The following is a 22,660-nucleotide window of genomic DNA, read 5'->3' as shown; positions in this document are numbered from 1 at the left end:
GACTGATCTTTTAATTGATTTAAAAATTGTTTTCTTATTTTAATTTCAATAAATTATAGAAAAACTACAATATCTTAAGAATATTCATTTCATTTACGAGTAAATTATTTTAAAAATTAGCCATAAATATCTTAATATAATAAAATTTAAAAACTTTTTACAGATATCTTAAAATATCTGTAAAATAAGTTTCTATTTGGCTTTCACTTCTAGCTACTAAAGTTCTATCTACCTATTCCCAAGTTTAATCTGAAAGCACATGGAGGAGAGAGGAATTTGGAAGATCCTCTTTACATCTAGCATTTTATTGGATCACAAAATTTAAAAACAGATTAAAAAATGAATTTCTTCTATTTAAATTTGATAGATAAATTTGGCGTATAGTAAAAATTGATTGAATAGTTGATTTGAATAATGAAACTTCATTTAATAGGGATTATGTATAATTTGAATTTTAAGAAACTTCAGTTAAAAAGGATTACGTATAAATTTAATTTTATAAAACCATTTAAAAAGGATTACGTATAATTTTAATTAAAAAAACTCCATTTAAAAAGGATAGCTTATAATTTGAATAAAAAAACTTCATTTAAAAATGATTACGTGTAATTAGAAAAAAATAACTTCATTTAAAAAGAATTACGCGTACAAATATCTTAAAATCTTTGAAGTCTAGAACACAGCCCTGATTCTTTCAGTTTATCAATGTTGAAGATTCTGAAAAAATGTTGGTCCGCTGAAAATGTACACACCCACAATGTTTTCCGTTTTTTCTCCTTCATTTAAGAAATCTTGCTATTTCTGCTCTCAAATTTCTGTTTTTACATAAAGTAAAATAACGTCGATATACATTTATAAGTGACCAAGAAAAAAATGAGTGAGAAATGAATTAATATTTTCTTTTTTCCTTTAAAATATTATCTCTGAAACAGAAAAATGATGCATATCTATATATGTGCCGTATATATTGCATTATGATGACATATTCATATGCATCATTTTTTTCTATAGAAATGACATTTTAAAATAACAAGAATCCATCAATTTATTTATTTTTTCCTTTCCTTTGAATGACTGTTCACCAGCAATATATTTATTTGATCATAATTTCCAATAAGATTGAATAGCTCCAGTTAATTCCATCCGAAATTGTTTTTCTCAGTAAGTTCAACGATTGTTTTTAATATCCTAGAAAAACATCGAAATATTTCTATTATTTGTAAATTGAATTTCTGAAAGAATATAAATTGTCCTACTAGTCTTAATATTTCGTGGATCATCTTATCTGCAATGATAGGTCATTAACGGTAGATTCTAAATTATTCGATACGACCTCATCAGATTTTTCCAAAAGATTCTGTAGAATAACCGAAAATAATTTTTCTCCGGTTCTTGAAAATCACTTCGTTTAAATCGATTGCTTCATTATTTATTGATCGCTAGCATTCTCCCACGCACTTCTATTTTGAGCCATGACGCATTTAAACATGGCTCCATGGGAGAGAAATCAAAGGACATAAATTGTTTTTCTCTCAACCTGCATTCAACAATTTTATGCGCAACAATTTCTCTATCTGTGCTGCTATGAAAATATTAACTGCGAGAGCTAGATTTTCAACGGATGCTCCAAGTTCCAGTTCACATTTCTTCCAAATGCAATTCAACAGGTGAGTGCATTCTGTTTTATAAAATTATTGCATTATTAAATTTGTGCTTATTTGAAAATTAATTAAATTAACGAGTAATTAAAAATTATTAAATTAAATTAACGATTAATTAAAAATTATTAAATTAAATTAAAGATTAATTAACTAAATTAACGAGTAATTAAAAATTAGTAAACTAAATTAACGATTAATTAAAAATTATTAAACTAAATTAACGATTAATTAACTAAATTAACGATTAATTAAAAATTATTAAATTAAATTAATGATTAATTAACGATTAATTAAAAATTATTAAATTAAATATTAATTACTTAACTAAATTAACGATTTTCAAAGCTTTCAGGTCAATTTAAGCTTCAGAAGTAAAGAAATATATAGTGTTTAAAATAGCTTTCCTAAAAAAATTACTGGTAGAACCAGTGGACTTGTAAAAATATAGATATCGTAATTATTTCCAAAGTACTTTTATTGGCTCAACCTACATAAAATTTAATTATTCAAGACATTTAAAGTATTTTCCCAAATAGAAATATATATCTACCTCTAAAAATTTCGAAATTGGCTACAGTTTCAAGCTTGTAAAGTTAACAAAATTTTTCTTAAAAAACATTCAATCAAAAAGAATTACTTTGAAAATTTTGAGAAAATCTTTTGTCAAAATTTTTATTAACTACTCTTGCTTACAGACGTTTGAAAATTTTAAATTACAAGGGTCTTTCTTATGAATCTGAAAGACAAACCTTTTCACAGTTATCTCCGAACAAATGAACAAAAAATTTATATTAAAATACGGTTTATTTTTACGAATAATCTTATAGATTTATATAATATGAACACAAAGTTTCCCTTTAAAATTAATTTTGAACATTAGTTTTATTTATTGGATTTAAATTTTTACCATTTGCTTTGAAGATCACAAATGGCGCCTCTATCACTATGTCTTTGAATGAAAAGAGCGCCATTAACTTAAGCATACACACATCACTTATGTTCATTTTAATAACGACGAAAATCAACTTCATTGCGTAATTTATATTTCACAAGTTTCTAAAGATAAAGATAATGTTAGAATGTTACGAAAAATTGTGAAACATGTAACTTTTAGTTATTTAAATGCTGCCTTTGAAATATCTATAAAATTTCAGACTTTCTCGTATACGAAGTAAGCAAATGGCCATCGACAAATATTTCAAACTTGAGATTTTTATTAAAACAAACATATAGATGGATTCTAATTATTTATTCATAAATCAAAATTTGATAATATACTCAATAAGCGATCAGACTAAATTCAATCTTCAAATAAAGCCATAATTATTTTTAGAATTCTCCATATCATATCAAGATATTTCGATTAAAATATAAAAAGTAAATTTTTTATTAAATTCTTTTTTCAAAAATTGTTTCCTATTGTTCGAATGTATTGTCTATTGTTTCGAATGTATTAAAATCCATATGTATTGAGATATTAAAATGTATGAGATATTAAAAATCAATTTTACACAATAAAATAGCTTAAATTATGTTAAAAGTTTCTTAAAACATTTTAATACTGGTTAAAATATTAAGTAATTTTTTTAAATGAATCTCCTAATTTTTGAGTAAGTTTTGATATAAATATGGTAAAAACATTTTTCTGATTCACTTTTGAAACAATTGGTTATTCTATGATTTTACATCAGTATCGACACTTTTAGAAATGGTGCAACCGTTCAACTTAACTGGTAATTTTGATTATTTTTAAGAAATAATGAAAAATGTCACTGACTTTTATTATTAATCTTATAAAATTTCAATTAATGCATATTTCCATATTACAAAAAAATATTATTTTTATTTTCTGCTAAATTACAAAGAAATCTTTTATTTTACATCAGAATACGTTTTGCAAATATAAAGCTAAATATCAAAAACAAAAAATACATATTTATAGTTATACATACTGTAAAATTTTAATAAACTCTATGCAGTATTATAAAGCAGAAAACATCATATTCTTGGAAAATATTGAAATATGTGCATGTTTCAAAAGTGTGTGTTTTTTTGTCCAAGGTACTAAATTTTTATAGTAATTTGTATCTTCACACATTTTATTCTTCATTTTTATTTTGTTTACAAGAGTAATTAAAATTAAAAATAGTAAATGCATTAAACAGATTTATGTTTATCTTATTCCAACTTTTTTATTTAGCTGGTGTTAGTGATTATTTTATAATTGGCTACACTTTGACTATGGTGAGATCTCCACGGTTGAATTTTTTATTGTGTTTTCTTGCTATGAAATGGAGGAGAGTTACATTCAGTTGTCGCTAGGATTTGAATTTATTTATGTTTCTTTTCATGTTTCAGGGCAGAATTGTTTGGATCCCTGTTTTTCATAAAGAACTCAGCATCTGTGGAGTGCGTGAGGATCACGAAAGTATGTATTTTCTATTCTTAGCCATTTACAAGTTTACTGACTGAATGTAAAGACCATAATATCAATAGTAGTGAATAGCATTTCTATTACATTTTGATTTATATTCGTAAAAATAAGTATTAAAGTTTAAATATGAATGATTAGTTAAGTTTTTATGCGGCTTAAGATATCTGTTTACTTACGGAGACAAATTTTTGAAAAATCTCTCTAATGAGATAATTTAGTTCATTTTCCGGATGTGATAGCAAATAATGAAAAATATTGATCTGGAAATTCTGTGCTAATTGAGATTTTATAAAATGTGTCAATTTGGGTAATACATAGTGAAAATTACTGCAAAGAGCAAAACACTCAACAAAAAAATTCTATTTCACATATTCCAATTATTTTTATACACAGCATACTTACAGCTGCGGTGAAGGAATTAGAATCTAAGAAATATATGCATTTTCAAAAAAGTTTTGCTAATACAGTATTTCTGTATTGAAAATTTCACAAAGTTCGTTGTTAAAAATTACATTAGGCAGCTCTAAAACAAAAGCTACTCAGTTCAAAGTTATATCTCTAGTTTATTGCCTTCGGAACACTTAAAGCAACATATAAGCAAAATTTCAAGGTAATATATTAATAAATTTTTAAGATATCAAGTTTTGCGTACGAAATTTTTTATGAAATCCAAAATTATCAAAAAATTCATTTAAATTTTTCATTTGTCTTGTGCTAAAATTGCTTTCTAAACATAAACAATATTCAAAAGCATATGTAATTGCCAATCCTTTCAGCATAAAAATTACTCAAACAGTATTCTAATACGCGTTGTTTGCTGACAGAACATATTACAAAATAAATCATTATTCTGAGAGGCGTGTATTTGATAAAATGTTGAAAAACATTCACCTTCCGGTATCGTTTTCAGCTACAATGATTTATAAAAAATCCCATATCTCGGTTTCTATTTATCGTAGAATTAAAACAAACACAGATTTGGAAACCCAAATAAATGAGTTCTTTATGTTTGTTATGAATAATTTCTAAGCTTTGGATTGGTTCTGGGTGACATAAATGGTGATTCTCAAAAGTGTACATTAATACCTTAATGTATATTTTTCAGATAGATTTTCTGTAAATTATAAAAGAAAAAAAAAGTAAAAAAAAATTATTCATAAAATTCAAATGTTTCTAAAATAAACAAGAAGATTTACTTTTCCAATAGGATATTAAATATATAGAATATATGCAAATTAACATACTGATTTTTAGATATCTGGAATGTTAATAAAAGGTAATTTTCTTCGTGATATAAATTTGTATAGTAGTTTTGAATACAAATGTAAAGTAAAAAAGCTGGACGATTTGGTGTTGTGATACGTGTACAGCATTGCAATGCAAGTGTATCTATGTTAAATTCAAGAATAAGACTTTTTTTAACCAGCATTGAATATCGTAAGAAACAAAAACTGAAACTAGAAAACAATTAAAATGTGAAGGAAAAAAAACTATATTGCCACATTAAATATCATAGCAAAGAAAATCCCAAAATTTTGTTATATGAAAATACGATTCTGATGTGATATGATTCCAATGTATGCAAATCTTTTCTACCTGCATCTCTCTCACTTGCAATTTTTTATTTGCATTTATTTTTTTATGCATTTATAAAAGCTTTCAATTTTTTTACAGACTTTTAACTTTATCTTGAAATAAGAAATTTGCTGCTTCGATTAAATAACTTTATACAAGCATAACTGCTTTGTACAATTTCATGATCTTTTATCAAAATATAATGTATTTTTATCAAAATATAATGTCTTTTTTACATACTGTAATCTATGTAGGTACCTGATTCTGACATGAATCCTCCTCGTATAGCCTATATGATGCCTCTTATCCATCATACAGGCCATCCATGCCTATATGATGTTGTTTTGAAACCGATATTCATCTTTGATAAAATTGTAAAAGCTGAAAAATGGTAAGTGAAATATTTTCCTTTTGTTATTGATGAATGATCCATTAAAATGATAAAATTTTCCTACTATGATTTTGTTGATAAGTTTAATATTGACCTTGCAGTACTCTACGATAATCCAGCTTTTTAAAACTCTCTGATTTTTTTCCTCTTATTTATAACCTACTTCCGTCCATTGGAAATGCTAACAGTTATGCATGAAGGAATTTATAAATGCATTACTTTTTCCTATAAAATGTATTGAAAAGTTTATCCTAAAAGTATTAAATTCTTTTTTTTTTACTTAGAAACTATATCATATGTACTTTTAAAAACGTTCTTCCGCTGATGTGGTATGGAAGCTTAGGTGCCATCCTCGTCATCTGACCATGGTTCAAAATTACGAGGTCCGTCCCAAAATAGCCCTAGTGTTGTTTTAAAATGGGACTTTAATTTAACTAAATTAAACTAAACTAAACCATATATACTTTTAAGGTTTTACTACAATATCAATGTGAAATATGTCTAAAAAGGTGCTTTATGATCTTCAGAATAGATGTTACTTTAAAGCTGTGTTTAAGATTTTTTCCCCATCAAAAGAGGGCATTGATTGTTTCAATAAAAGTATTCAAGTGCAGATTTTAAAAATCAAAGAAATTAATTTTACTGATTCTTGGAACACTGTATGAAGGCCAATTATTCCTGTGCCAAACTGTTCATTATGTATTAAAAGTTCAAACAACATTTTCCTTCAAAAATGCAGTCTAAATTCCTAGCTTTGAAGCTGATAGATAAAATAATTGTTTCCAATTTTATTTGTATGTTAAAACTTCAATAAATATTTTAAATATACTATAAAGATATTTTTATTGCACCATTAAGATTAATACATGTATAAATTTAGAGATGGCTGCTCTATGCAAATTACCCAGAAATAAAAACTTTTATTGAAATAAACTCTAAATGTGTATTTATCATTTACTGCAATAAGTTTTGAAAGAATTTAAAAAAAAAATGTTTTTATTTGAATTCTTAGACAGTGAAGCCTAGCTTAATTTATTCCTGAATCTTACCCATAATTTTAAACACTCAACTATTTTTACCTTATTAATTCATATTAAATAGGATTATACCCTATTAATATATATATATATATATATATATATATATATATATATATATATATATAATTATGTAATTTATTATTTCTAAAGAAGTACGTCAATGGGAGAAGCCAGTTCCTTCCCTTTTCGTGCATCCACAAGGGTGGCGAGAACCAACCACCAAAGGATGTCCAGTAATAGTTACTTTGCACCTCCAGAGGAGCTGTGTTGATTTTTCCTCCTGGTATAATTCAAATATATTATTTATGAAAAAATTTAGTAGATAATGACTTTATATTTTCAATTAAATAGCACTAATACATATTGATATATTTGATATTAATTGTCCTATTTAAATGTTATAGAATAGTAATACGATATTTTACTGCTTCTGTCTGGTATGTGTAGTTTGAAAAGTGCCCACCAGGCTTATTAACAAGTATCAATGCTTTATTCTACACGAAAGCATGAATTCACAGATGAAGCGTTCACAAAACAGCACTTGTAGTACAAGATAGCACATAAGCATCAAATCGATAAAAAATACTTGTAAGAGCACAAAGCATTAAAAAAGAATTCTCTTGAACTTTGCTCAACAGCTCCACATGACTGACTGACTCTCAGCTTGACTTTTTATGTTTTCCATGACTGAGTAAAGAATTTTTTAAAACAGTAGTCGAAACTCAAGTTTTAATGAAGCTATCACCAAGATTCTTGAATATTCTAGATCCTACATTTTGCCTCTAAAGCTGAGATCAGTGATTCGGATTCCATTCAGCATCTGTTAATGATATCTCAAAAACTATCTTCCTTGACAGAAAATTTACTGCACAGGGAAGCAATATTACTATTTTGTAACATTATTTATATCACAAATATGCATCTGATTTTCTGTTTCAACAAGGTATATATATATATATATATATATATATATATATATATATATAACAATTCTAGAAAAAAAATGAATGTGTGGTGTCATTACAGTTTTTTATTATTATTAATTAATATTGTCAGATATTTGACAGATTTAGTTAATATTGTCAGATATTTGACAGATTTAGTTAATATTGTCAGATATTTGAAATAAAAGCATTTTTAAATTTGTTTCGGTCTCAAAGTGCTTAGCATTAATATCATATGTTTATGAAGAAAAAAAGATTATTCTTAGCTGTTTTCTATTTCAAAGTTCCTTACCCTTTTGTCATTTTTTTATCTGCTTTCAAATAGAAAATTTTTGGCAATTCTATTTCTATCAAAAAATTATGCTCTAACTTGAACGTTATATGATAAATATAAAATTGTAATTTCTTTTATGTTGACCTAAAAGAAAATCCAGTTAGCTATTTAGAAGATTTTAAAGAAATCCTTTAAGTACAGATAATTTTTGGTGTCCTTTTTTATATAAATTTTGTAGAATTGGGAAAAAATTCCTTGGAAAAATTTTTAAGTTACTACCTCGTATTTAAGAAACACTGGTGTTGTTTTGTTGTTATTTTTAAGAAACTCTTTCAATAATAGTTATCATTTGGGTTCTGAAATTCATTGTTTAAAAATTTTCCATAGGTTATGAAGAGATTTATATTCTTACCAATAAGTTCCGACAGCAAACTTTAATGAATGTTATGTTAATGAAATGTTATTTTTAATAAAAACATTTGTAGAAAAGTTTAAATTTCTTTTTTTAAAAGATATTTAATTATATTCTCCATTTAGAAAAAAATGATTAGGGAATAGTAAATTGCAGTTTCATTCCATTTTAAATCAAAACTTATTCTTTATATTACATTTATTTGAGATTTAATTTTTCAATCTGGATTTTATTTTTGCTGCACTAATGATGCCATAATTTCATTGGAATTACTTATGCCTTTAACTTACATTATTTACACATTTAGTAAATACAATTTTGTAATGTTTTTATTCTATGTAATTCACCCCAAAAGAATTAAGTTTTTTTACAGTATTAAAAAAGCTAGTCAAATTGATTTAGTATGAAAAAAAAAGTTGTTACTTTCCTCAAAATTTATGAATTCAGAAATAATTTGAAAATTCTTATGTTATAGCAAAAACAAAAATACGGTGCGAAACCAAAAAGAATCGGAATAGCCTGGTTGATATTGGATTCACATCCCTTGGGTTGTGAGTTCGAACCCCGCCAGCTGAAGACTCCCCGTGTACATGTCAACCAGTGCACGTATAAATCTGTTGTATTCACAATGCCTTTCAAGTCTAGACAATACAATTGGGTGTACTGGTTCAGGGGTGATAGTTCTCTGATTCCATTCTAAATTGCGATCTGTGGATGAGTGAATGAAATGTATGATTGTAGGCGGCCCCATAAAAAGGGTTTTGACGCATGAGTAGCTAAGTCGTACTCTTGGCCCTAGATGATGCTATTGAAACATGAGACGCTAAAATTCTCGGCTTAAAATCGCTGACTTTGTCAGTGGACTTGTCTATGACAAGTGAACAAAAAATAAAAAAACCTCAAAGGTAACTACAATTATAAGCAGCATTTTTATTTTAACATTCAAGATGTTCAAATGTTGTTTTGTCGAAGTCTTGATGAGTATTCTGTTGGCACCCCCTTTTTTTAAGGCCAAAGGGTTAATTGCATATATGAATGGTGTTTTTAACATTCAAACAACCTTGTATTTTTTGACATGTAGAAAACACTTGTGAACATTCCCATTGAAAATCTGTGGAACCCTTTGAAATAGTTGATAAAAGGTTAAAATCATTATTCCCACTATTATAAATTTGTTATGATCTTGTGCAATTTGCAGTGAGAAGTTTAAACTTGATATGATGTATCTGCAATATTTTGTAGGCGCTCTTCCTAATTAAATAAAGATAGCTATCAAATTCAGATGTGAAGATACATGATATTAACATGAATTTTGAAGTGTGACTAACTTTTTGGTTCAATGGTTGCTTTATAAATATATTGAAATGCCTCTCCTGATCAGTGAAAGTACTTTAAAAATATAGCTTAGATTCCAGTGCTTCACAATTAGTTAAAATAATATTTTTTAGATGTTTTGTGTAATGTTTGTCAGTGTATGCATTCATTGATGCCTTTTTTTATATATAATTTATGTAGTTTCTGGAACATTCCACTTCATTCTTCTATGACTGTAGAAAAACAAACCAAAGTTTTCCGATATGCCTCTCCTGATCAGAGAAAGGTACGTTAAAAATATAGCTTAGATTAAGATGCTTCACAAATATTTAAAATAATATTTTTTAGATGTTTTGTGTAATGTTTATCAGTATATGCATTCATTGATGCCTTTTTTTTTATAATTTATGTAGTTTCTGGAACATTCCACTTCATTCTTCTATGACTGTAGAAAAACAAACCAAAGTTTTCCGATATGCCTCTCCTGATCAGAGAAAGGTACGTTAAAAATATAGCTTAGATTAAGATGCTTCACAAATATTTAAAATAATATTTTTTAGATGTTTTGTGTAATGTTTATCAGTATATGCATTCATTGATGCCTTTTTTTTTTATAATTTATGTAGTTTCTGGAACATTCCACTTCATTCTTCTATGACTGTAGAAAAACAAACCAAAGTTTTCCGATATGCCTCTCCTGATCAGAGAAAGGTACGTTAAAAATATAGCTTAGATTAAAGTGCTTCACATTATTATTAATATTACCTTCACAAATATTTAAAATAATATTTTTTAGATGTTTTGTGTAATGTTTATCAGTATATGCATTCATTGATGCCTTTTTTTTTTATAATTTATGTAGTTTCTGGAACATTCCACTTCATTCTTCTATGACTGTAGAAAAACAAACCAAAGTTTTCCGATATGCCTCTCCTGATCAGAGAAAGGTACGTTAAAAATATAGCTTAGATTAAAGAGCTTCACAAATATTTAAAATAATATTTTTTAGATGTTTTGTGTAATGTTTATCAGTATAAGCATTCATTGATGCCTTTTTTTTATAATTTATGTAGTTTCTGGAACATACCATTTCATTCTTCTATGACTGTAGAAAAACAAACCAAAGTTTTCCGATATGCCTCTCCTGATCAGAGAAAGGTATTTAAAAATTTTTATTTATTTATTTGTTAAAAAGTGCATATTTATAGAAGCTTTTTCTTTTTAATCATAAAATGATCTTTTGAGATTATTATGTTTAGTAATAATGCTGAAAGTTCAATCTCTGTGCCATATGTAAAATATGGCAAGTTTGAAATAAGTTTAATAGTTCCTAATTCGAAATATTTTATTAAACATAATCTCTCCATGCTTGTCAGGTCAGATATTAATTTAAGACAAAATTTTAAAAATATTATATGTCTTAAATGAACTTTGATGTGTCATATTAATCCCTATTTCAAGACTATTGGACAAGAGACAAATATTGATGACCGATTGCATTTGACCGAAAGATTATGATTAGAAATGTCGATTTTTGAAACGTTTTATTGCTAAATCTTTAAATGAATTGTTCACAAACTTAATATTATACATTTTCTTTGTACCAATAATATTTAAAGGTACATTTTTTTCTAATGTTAAATTTTTAAATATCTAAGTGCCGGAAAAGTATGGAATACCATACACACACATATTGATACACAAAAAATATTTTATTAATAGAAAAAATTATATAGTATGTATTTCCTCAGGTACGAATAGCATTAAATAATATGTTTAACTAAAGATTCATTTATGTTGGTAAAGTATTAGATATAAATATTACCTTATAAAATATAGAATAAAGAATATTGTTTCAGAATATTGTATAATTTTTACAAAAAACCGCTCCTGAACCGAATTTTCTCATAATAAATGTTAGAATCATATCAATAAATTTTTTAAATAATTTAAAGGAAAAAATGCTTTATAGGAATCAGAGACTTTTGTTTTAGAAATAATATGCTAGATTTATTTAAACATTGTATAGGTTTTGCATGTCTCATCTGATTTTTCCTGAGTGCCTTTTCTTGTTCGTTTTCTCGTTTTTTCCCACCTTATAACTTTTCTTAGTACATGTATTATCATCTTCATACAAATATTTCTTTTCCTTGGCACTTCTTTGCCATTAGATTTACTTTGCAAGGTTTTTAATTTGAGTTTACGAACATCGAGGACCATCCCCCCTCCCCCTTTTCTTTCTTTGATATCTAAATTGTTAGAATCAGCGTTATGTTTCTTGTAGATTCACTGTAATTGAGGTTGTAGATGTTGATGGCAGGTAAGTGAGTTTATCGTGGCATTGATTGATTGTTAATCTTTTGTTGAAAATATGGGTAAGTGGTGGATCACTTGTGCTTCAAAATAACTACTCTTTTATAAAAGTTTGTTACAACTTGAAATCAATTAGACTTAAAGAAGGCATAAAAATAATATGACTAACTTTCTTCTTTCATTCAATCTTAATTTAAAAATCTAACATTTTTCTTATATTATTATAAGACAATAATTAAAATCATGTGATTAAATCTGGTTGGTCATGATCTCATAGTTATTCCTGGTTGGTGACGATAAAATTTTAATTGTTCTACATAATTTTTTTAATCCAAAAATAACTCCTTGTGGACATAGAAATTTCATTTATTTAGTAATCTATCATAGAATTAATCCTTTTTCTGTAATCATATTTTAGGAAAATTCTAAATATGTATTTGAAATGGGCATATGTTCCGAAGATATTCTAGGAATGAACTTTTAATATAAGGTAATTACCAGACTGATTTCGAATTTCTCAGAGGAGATCTTACCGAAATAACTTGCTAGTACTTGAAAGATAAAAATATTATTTTCCACTGATGACTTTCTAATGAAATGAAATACTGAACTAATTAGGTAGATTGCAAACATTCAATTAATTAATACATCAGTATAGCATCGAAAAATTGATGTTTCTATTTTATGTTGCTACACTAGTTGCCTCAGGCGAACAGCCAGTTTACCAGGAAAATGGGTTATATTTGATTTCAGTTAAAACGTCTAGATGTAAATCAAATTCTCTGACATTAAAATTATGGTTTAAACTATCTTACTTAAACTCCGTTTATTGTGTCTCTGAACCTTTCTAATGAATCTATAAAAATCCCGTAACATTAAAAATTTAAATACCCAATTACCACTATTAAAAATGTAAATATCCAGTTTATCTATTTTCTAAATTTCCCAGTGTTATAACTTTTTTCTTATTTGTATTGGAAACTACCCAGATATTTAAAAAAAATCCATCTTTAACTTCCAATAATTTTAACAAAGTCACATGATTAAAAGCTTCGAGAAAAATTGAAGATGGTTTGAATTTCAGTTAATTAACAGTTAATATAATGATTAAAAATTAAGCAATATATATATATATATATATATATATATATATATATATATATATGTATGTATGTATGTATGTATGTATGTATGTATGTGTGTGTGTGTGTGTGTGTGTGTGTGTGTGTGTGTGCTTACAAAAATGCCAAAGTTCAGTAAATATGTGCATACCTATTAAATTAATGCAATTCAAATTTTTGAAGTTTTGGAATAGTATAAAATTTATTTTGGAGCTATAATATTCGTTGTAATTATTACAGAAAAACGCTAAAAATCATACTAAATTTTTAATTAATTAAACTTTTAATTTCGAAAACTCGTTCTTAGTTGGATATTTCCGACCTCCGAGGTATACATTGCAAAATTTGGCAATTGTAGTTTTAATTGTTTTGGCTGTATAGCAATGACATACACAGACAGATATACACATAATAATATTTATCATTAATAGACATGATTGATGGGTTAATTATGGAATATTATATGGAATTATGGAATATATATATAAAATTTAAATTTTATGATTTGTTATTGAATGACACTTATGAGGTTTCACCTAAAATTCAAGCTTTAATGTAAATCATTAAAAATCAATTTGTTTAGTGTTAATTTTTTAATGCAACTTGTTCATTGGTTTATGGCACTATAAGTTTTAACATTTGATAGCAAGGAAAATCTTGTATATATTGTTAAAAGTTTCAATTCACATTTTTCTTGGCATTTTAAATCATTTTTGCCAGTTTATCATATAAATTCTTTGTTAAACTACCATTAAATTATCTTTATCCTAGGTCGCATAATTTATGAATATTTTATTATGCACATCTCAATTTCTTATGTATTCACATTTTTATAGATTTTTTAATTTAGTCATTATTTTATATATTTTATTTTCTTGTTGAAACTGAAGTTATAGAAAATAACGTAATGAAAAAATAAAATCATAAATATTTCTCTGAACTTGATAAATGTAGCTCGGTTTTCTGAAGGCTGTGCAATATCTTGCCATTACAATTTGATTCTTTTACCCCTTGTAGATGAAATAGATGCATGCAAAAGGGGGATCTATCACCTACTTCATTTCAAGAAATACCTAGGAATCCTGATGCATCCACAGAAAAGGCTGATGATTCATGCAGTATTTCCTTCCATCGAAATCAGCAAGATTCCATTCCTTATCTGTCATCAGATGTGACAATGAATTGACAATGCATATTGTGACAATTCTTGTGCATTTCAAAATAAAATATCCTCATATCCACCTGCAAACAATATATAACTAACAATACTCCTTCGTTAAGTAGAAATTCTTCAACTGAATCACCTGTAACATACTGAAAATGTTATTCCTGAGGAAGTGGACTTTCTGAATCAGGAAGAAGGAATACCAACTAAAAAGAAAACATTTTATATTAAAAATACTTTAGAAAAGGGAATGAAAGATGTTCAACACAAAGTTTCCAGTGTTTCTTCTGTTCAAACGTAACAAAAAGAAGCACAGTATACAGCAGTGAATGGAACGTGTTCTTCTGTATCTGATGTTGACACAGAAGCAGTGTTTGATAAAAGCGAAAATACTGAAAGTGACAAAAGCTGTAATTTCCAAAAGAAACAAAAAATGGCATAGAAAGAAAAAAAACTGTTACCGCACAAAACTCAAGAATCTATAGATTCTCGCATTGACACATTTCTCTACAATGTGATATGCTTAACAAGAAGTCAAATAAAACAGAACTTTAAGCATCAAACAGTCATTTTTTTAAAGTGATATTAGTACTGAAACAGTTGTGAGTGAAAGTTAAATAAATGAAAACTCATAGAATGGTGCTTGTGTAAAGTACAGAAAAAAGCAGATTTTTCTCACTCGATGTCAGATGAAGAGAAAATAACATCTGATTTTTCAGTGTATACGAATATTCACTACAAACTACATAATGCAAAGATTCTATACTATACTAAATCATTCGAAGATTCACTACGACTACTATAAAAGTTGTTAAAGAAAAAAGAAAAACTGTTCTTTGGTCAAAAACGGCTTTTCAGTCACCTGACGTTAACTTTGTGCATAAACGAAATGAGACGCGACATAATAATACAGAACTTTAAGTATCAAACAGTCATTTTCTGAAAGTGATATTAGTACTGAAACAGCTGTGAGTGAAAGTTAAATGAATGAAAACTCATAGAATGGTGCTTGTGCAAAGTACAGAAAAAAGCAAATTTTTCTCACTTGATGTCAGATGAAGAGAAAATAACATCTGATTTTTCAGTGTGTACGAATATTCACTACAAACTATATAATGCAAAGATTCTATACTATACTATATCATACGAAGATTGTTAAAGAAAAAAGAAAAACTGTTCTTTGGTCTAAAACGGCTTTTCAGTCACCTGACGTTAACTTTGTGCATAAACCAAATGAGACGCAACATACTTTAAAATCCCCATACACATATTTTTCCAGATATAATTGTGAGAACACGTTTAATTATAGCTGATAAAACACATAATGTTTTCAATATTGACTTCAGAAAATTGCATGGACGCATGTGCAGAAGAAATAAAAAAAATATTGCATTGCATCTTATCATATAATATTCCCCCTGAGTGAGATTGCTCTTTTGGAAAAAAGATGGACGATGTATTTGTGATAGTTGTGCAACAGAAGATAGTAAAATCGATGAGGTAAAATGGTTTGACAATCGAGCCGTTACTCTTCAATGTACATTTTTATCAAATAATGAGCAGGACTTAGAAGTTAAAAAATGGTGAAGGAAGGATGTCATCTTTACTGTTGTAGTTAGACCTGAAACTGCGAAGATGGACGATGTATTTGTGATAGTTATGTAACAGATGGTAAAATCGCTGAGGTAAAATGGCTTGACTATCGAACTGTTACTCTATAATGTACATTTTTATCGAATAATGAGCAAGACCTAGAAGTTAGAAAATGGTGAAGGAAGGATGCCATCTTTACTGTTGTAGTTAGACCTGAAACTGCGAAGATGGACGATGTATTTGTGATAGTTATGTAACAGATGGTAAAATCGCTGAGGTAAAATGGTTTGACAATCGAATTGTTACTCTATAATGTACATTTTTATCAAATAATGAGCAAGACCTAGAAGTTAGAAAATGGTGAAGGAAGGATGCCATCTTTACTGTTGTAGTTAGACCTGAAACTGCGAAGATGGACGATGTATTTGTGATAGTTGTGTAACAAAAGATGGTAAAATCGCTGAGGTAAAATGGTTTGACTATCGAACTGTTACTCTATAATGTACATTTTTATCGAATAATGAGGAGGACCTAGAAGTTAAAAAATGGTGAAGGAAGGATGTCATCTTTACGGTTGTAGTTAGGCCTGAAATTGCGAAGTTCTACAATAAAAAATGAAAGGAATGGACAAATATGACTTTCTAATATCACTGTGCCGGACTGCTATAAAAAGCAGAGACTGGGCACTCCATATTATGTTTCAATACTTCAATAAGGCTATGATAAACTCTCTGTTGGAGTACAAAGACGATGCAACTTCTTAAGGAATTCCTCTGAAAAATCAAATATATTTGCTGGATTTTACGCTTGATATTGTAGAAACTCAAAATCCTTTTCAAAGCAATCAGCATCTCCTACCAAACATTGGAGGCATCATATAGTGGCCCTATTTTACGAACTTCAAAGAAAAATTAAATCAGCTTTTACGCCTGGCAAAAATGTATGATATAATGGGCTAAATCTTATGACTGGAAGACGCCCAAAGCTACAGGGGGAGGGGGTGCAAAGTGTAAGGTTGTTCTTACAAGACTACTTGCAAACTGTAAGATTGTTCTTACAAGATTACTTGCAAACTGTAGTTAAAATAGATTTTCTCTCTCTACTTACTCTTCTACTTAACTTCTTCTTCTCTTTTTACTTAACTTTAGCCTAGTGTCCTACTATTAAAACATTTTTAATAAGTGTGATGATTGGAAGAATACTACAATATTTTATATTAAGATGCTTACATATAATGTAGCACAACCACTCATTGATTTTGTTTATCTGTCCAAATCATAACTCAGGATCGAAGAGGTTTTGAATATAGAAATTTCAATGTTTATCTCTAAAATTTTAGTATCCTTTTGATGTATTTATTAACTAAACAAGCGAAGCCAAAATTAAACAAATAAAGAATTCATCTCAAGCAATTTTAATTTAAATTATGAATCAGAAATAAAATTGTTTGTTAAAATTTTATCTAATTTTTTATTCCTCACATATATTTGAACTTATCTATCTCGCCTCTTACAACTTATGCAAATTCTTTATTCTTATTAATTCACCCCATGTTTGATTGTTATTCTAATTTCTAGTAAGGAAAATTAAAGATCGTATTATAACTTAAAAGATAGTTTAGGAAAACTATCTTTTGTCTTCTAATAAATTGACAAGAGATGAAAACTAAATCCTGTTTCTACAAAATCTTGTTAACGAAATATTTACAATTTCCTTTAATCTGTTATAGATTTAATCATTCTCATTGAAAAAAAATCTTTCTTATCATTCATAATAGGAATTTTTCTGATTAAAGAATTTAAATATTTTGAAAAAAGGAGAATGATTAAAAGCTGAATAACTAATCTATATTATATACAAGGTGCGTTTGCCCCAATAGCTAATTTCTAAACAATTAGAGGTAAATGTTTCTAATGGAAAATTCCTTTAAATGACAAAAAAAAACATAAGCAAAATATAAAAAAAGTATTTTGAACTCACATAAAGAGGTATTACTACAGCATCGGAAAATTTTTTAATACATAGTTATTTTTAATCAATCTTTTCTTCTATTTCATTTAAAGAGCAGCCTCTAATGCGCATTTCGTAGAAATTTTCAGTTTGAGATTGTAAAATATTATAAATTAATAGGAAATTAGAAGAATTCAGCTACTCTATAAAAGTAAAGAAGAAAGAAAACATTTCGTGCTAAATATCAATGATAATTATGTCTAGAAATCACTACCCAGCTGCCAACGGACAAATAAAAATTTAAAACCTCTTCCGCGATGCAAAATTGCAGTTGCTTGCAATAATATGTTATATTTAATTTTTTTTTAATATTTTCATTTATATTGAGATATTTTTTGTATTTGAGTTATTGTTTTTGAATTAAAAAAATGTCTATGTGTTTACACTTTTGCCACTGTTATTTTCACTTTGTGTTAGAATCGTTCATTACAATTGTATTTAATATCTTATAATAAAAATGATATGGTTTCTCCAATCGAACAAGTTGTATTGTTTTTCTATTATTATTGATGCATAAGCTGAATATTCATCGTATACTTTTCTATTGAATATAAAAACCAATAAAATATACATTTTTACTTTAATTACATTCAAACATTTTCCTTTTCAAATAGCTCCTTAATATAAATTTACATACTAGCCCTATTAATAAGGCTATAATTCGGTCAATATTAGGCAAAAAAAGTTATCGTATATTTTAAAGTTCCAGCAATTTTTCAGAACTAGAGAATCAGAAGAAGAGAATCAGAACTAGAAATCAGAACTAGAGAAAGGTTTCCTTAATTGAAACCAATTTAATGAAATGGGGGGGGGATATTAGATATGCAGTCGTGGGAAAGAGATGATCCACACAAGTTTATTTCGTTGTCGATTATTTTATATAAAAACTAAAAATACCATTTTAAAGCTAGTAACATATACTGAAGGATGTTGTACTTAAAATGTTCGTAGGGGATTGTCTGCAAATTTAAAAGTGTACAAACTTTGACATTTCATACGGCAACACTCGTTGTCATGTCATCAAGGAATTTCCCATGGAAAAACTGCCTAGAGTGCAAATTTTGGATAGTATTCTATCATTACATCTAGAGATATTCGACATTTTCTGTTAAGGGATTGTTTCCATATTTAGACGCGTATAGATAAAGTATTCTCTAGATGGCAGAAATAACATTTTTGTGATACTTTAAAAGCCTATGTAGACTTACAATTTACATGTTAAAATTTACTTTTTTATTTTACATTTCATGTTAAAATTATTCTACTTCATGCCTGAAAAATTATTTACAGTGACAATTTCTGGGAGAATTTTGCTTCAATGAAATATCAAAGAGCATTGAAAATGTTGTTTAAATAGGATTTGACCCTGAATCATCATTTTCTGAAAGCTTATAATAGGAAGTTTTGTTGTATGAACGAAAAGAATAAAACTCAATAAATTTTTTTATTGTTCCAAAGAAATATTATTTTTTAATGTTAAAATTAACATCTTACCAATAGAAAGAAAAAATTAACTAATTTTTATTCTTTTATTAGTATGCACTATTACTATCATGATTGTATACTACTCATAAATCTATATGAAATGATGCACTGCTTTATTTTACGAGCATATAAAAAAACAGCGTATTTCATTCGCTAATAAATTTAAATATCTTTTCTTCCATGCTTTACCAAGAACTTAGACAAAAGCTTTTTAATTGAGATAGATTTCGCTATATGAAGACACGTATGTAGAACATAGGCTTGTCAAAGTTTTGGAAGACAAATCTCAGAAAAAATTCTAAATATTCATTCATTTATGTGGGAGCGAATAACTCTATCCTCTGAAAGAACTCACTACGAAACTGTGTCTAGGGTTAATATAGGTGTTATTATAAATATTGACAGTTTTGGTATATATTACAGTGTGTGCACCTCATCGTGCTACCACGGTCACACAGCCATTCAACCCGAACAGTCCAGCACCCGCTCTCTAGTCACCTTCAATATTCATTAGAGTTAGCCTTCTCCCTGGCGCAGCCTGCACCATCTCGTGGAGACTGTCATAACTGCCTCTACAGCTCGGCCATCCTTCGTGACCACCTGCCTCGGTGGTAGACAGAGACATTACCATATATGGAATACAAGAATTCTGAAAAAGAGAAAAAAAACACAAAACAGTACTTTGCAGAATATAAGTTATATACAGTTTCTAGTAAATCTTTCACGTACTCGGAATCGTATTTATAAGTGTCACAGTTTTCTATAAGCGCTTTAAGTGTTGATATAGTGACAGATTCCGGCACCTCAACATTTAATTCCTGGGCCAAATTAAAAAGATCTTCTTTCTTTGCTTTGTTTAAACTAGCCATGCTTAGAATTGAAAAGTTCCTACCTTTGTATTATCCGCTTGATCCCAACACGATCTTCCTAAACAGTTAATCCAATTTCCAAGCAGGTAATTTGGGAGATGATTTTCTTCAAGCTGTGGCACCCATTGCCGTTTGTTCCAAGTAAATCTTCGGCTTTATAAGCCCACAAAAATAAATTTTACGTTTTTCTCAGCTCACCGATTAGTTGAGGTTTCGATCCAGGCCGAATCCCCAAGTTGTGGGAGCGAATGTGTTTATCCTTTGAAAAAACTCATTACGAAACGGTTTCTAGGGTTGAATATAGGTTCTATAGTATATATTGACAGTTTTGGTACATATTACAGTGTGGGCACCTCATCGTGCCATCGTACATCCACGGTTCACAGCCATTCAACCTGAACAGTCCAGCACTCGCTCTCTAGTCTCCTTCAATATTCACTAGAATTAACCATCTCCTTGATGCCGCCTGCACCATCTCGTGGAGACTGTCACAACTGCTTCTACATTTATTCAACATATATTTAATTTCCATTATTGTTGCACTTTCTAAAGCTATTATTCATAACACATTTTGCTGCTTTTGAAATGAATAAAATTTTGAAAGCATGGAATCATAATTATTGGAACAATTATTACATATAAAATAATGAGAATAATTATTCCATAGGAAATCTTTAAGAAATATCCAATTTAGTAATCGAGGATTTAAGTTAGAACTTTTTGTAATTAAACACTACAAAACGAATTCAATTAAAGTGGCAATTATCAACTAATTGTATTAAATGGAGTACTATTATGAATAAAAAGGTTATAAATCGTAATAACATATTTAACAATAATTTATCAAAAGCAGCATAATTAAACTTAAAAATTTGATAATTGACAAATTCTTAATTTTTGTATTCATTCTTAAAAATTTGAAATCCTTTTCAAAATGGTATGTGAATAGTTCTTTAATCATTCTAACAGTTTTATTTGACAAGTAGCGAGCTGGCCGTGGTGGCCTCTTGGTAAAGTCTCAGCTTGTGAGCCGTACGGTTTCAGGTTTGAGCCCCCATTCCCCAGAAGAACCGCCGTGTAAGGGGGTCTGTTGCACGACAAATCCGTCAGGGCTAAACGTCCTCCCGTTGGTGTGGTGTGGAAGTTTGGAGAGGGGGTGCCGTTTTCGTCAACTGACCGCGGTTCAAAATTTCAAGGTTCGTCCCAAAATAGCCTTATTGTTACTTTAAAACGGGATGTTAATATAACTAAACTTGAGGAGCCTAAAATGCCAGTTTACAAGGTATTTCTTACTACACAAATTACAGTTGAACTTTGCCATGCATTCGCTTTATTTATGAAAGCAATTAAGAACACAGCACCGAAAAACGCATTTTAAAGGTTTTGAATCTACGAGTGAATATCACATTTCATAATGTACACTTTATAACCAGGTCATTTACGTAACCTATTCAGTAAATATTACTAATGAATTAGAATTCATCAACAACAGCCCACTTAGAATATCAAATTTTTAGAGGAGCAGATGACTTAAGAAATGGATGTCAATAACATAAAGAAAGTTACACTGACTGGCTTCTTGCTTCGTTTATGGAAAATAAATTATCTTCTAAAAAAGGAAATTGCTGCAATGTAATATAAAGCTAGTGCACTATTTCAATAAGCCAAAGATTTTCATTATTAACAAAATCTAATGAATTAGGAAAACCATTATTAAAATAGTTGAATGGATCGAAAGAGTTCAGAAAAATATTTCTAACAAGAAACAATTTTTTTTAAATACTTAATAAAGTTAACGTGATTTTTATAACCAAGATTTATTTACTTACGTTCGAAACTTTTTTTTCAAGGAACTTGTGTATTAATGAAACAGCAATATAATGTGTTTTTTTTTTCTTAACATTAGTAACTATAGTTTATATACAACTTTTTTAGATATGTTATAAAAGTATTTTAATAACATTTTTAAAAGCAATTTATATCATTTAATTTCGACATTAGTGCGAAGTGTTCATCAATTAATGGCGATACTTTATTTTCATATTTTATAATATTGAAT

At 28.0% G+C, this 22,660-nt stretch overlaps 2 long non-coding RNA genes across 2 annotated transcripts; both read left to right on the top strand.

Moving 5' to 3' along the window:
- The first annotated feature begins 1,159 nt into the window (after positions 1-1,159).
- Positions 1,160-10,543, top strand: LOC129958727 (uncharacterized). The gene is made up of 6 exons (XR_008783293.1): positions 1,160-1,667; positions 4,020-4,089; positions 5,925-6,061; positions 7,252-7,384; positions 10,247-10,331; positions 10,459-10,543. It is a non-coding gene; the product is annotated as an uncharacterized LOC129958727 (long non-coding RNA).
- A 139-nt stretch (positions 10,544-10,682) lies between these two features.
- LOC129958728 (uncharacterized) lies at positions 10,683-17,724 on the top strand. The gene is made up of 4 exons (XR_008783294.1): positions 10,683-10,756; positions 10,908-10,992; positions 11,119-11,203; positions 14,497-17,724. It is a non-coding gene; the product is annotated as an uncharacterized LOC129958728 (long non-coding RNA).
- Positions 17,725-22,660: the final 4,936 nt, after the last annotated feature.

Source organism: Argiope bruennichi, chromosome X1 (genome assembly GCF_947563725.1).
Source record: "Argiope bruennichi chromosome X1, qqArgBrue1.1, whole genome shotgun sequence".
NCBI classification, from domain to species: domain Eukaryota; kingdom Metazoa; phylum Arthropoda; class Arachnida; order Araneae; family Araneidae; genus Argiope; species Argiope bruennichi.
The sequence above is the reverse complement of the archived record's forward strand: the minus strand, read 5'-3'. Positions and strand labels throughout refer to the sequence as shown.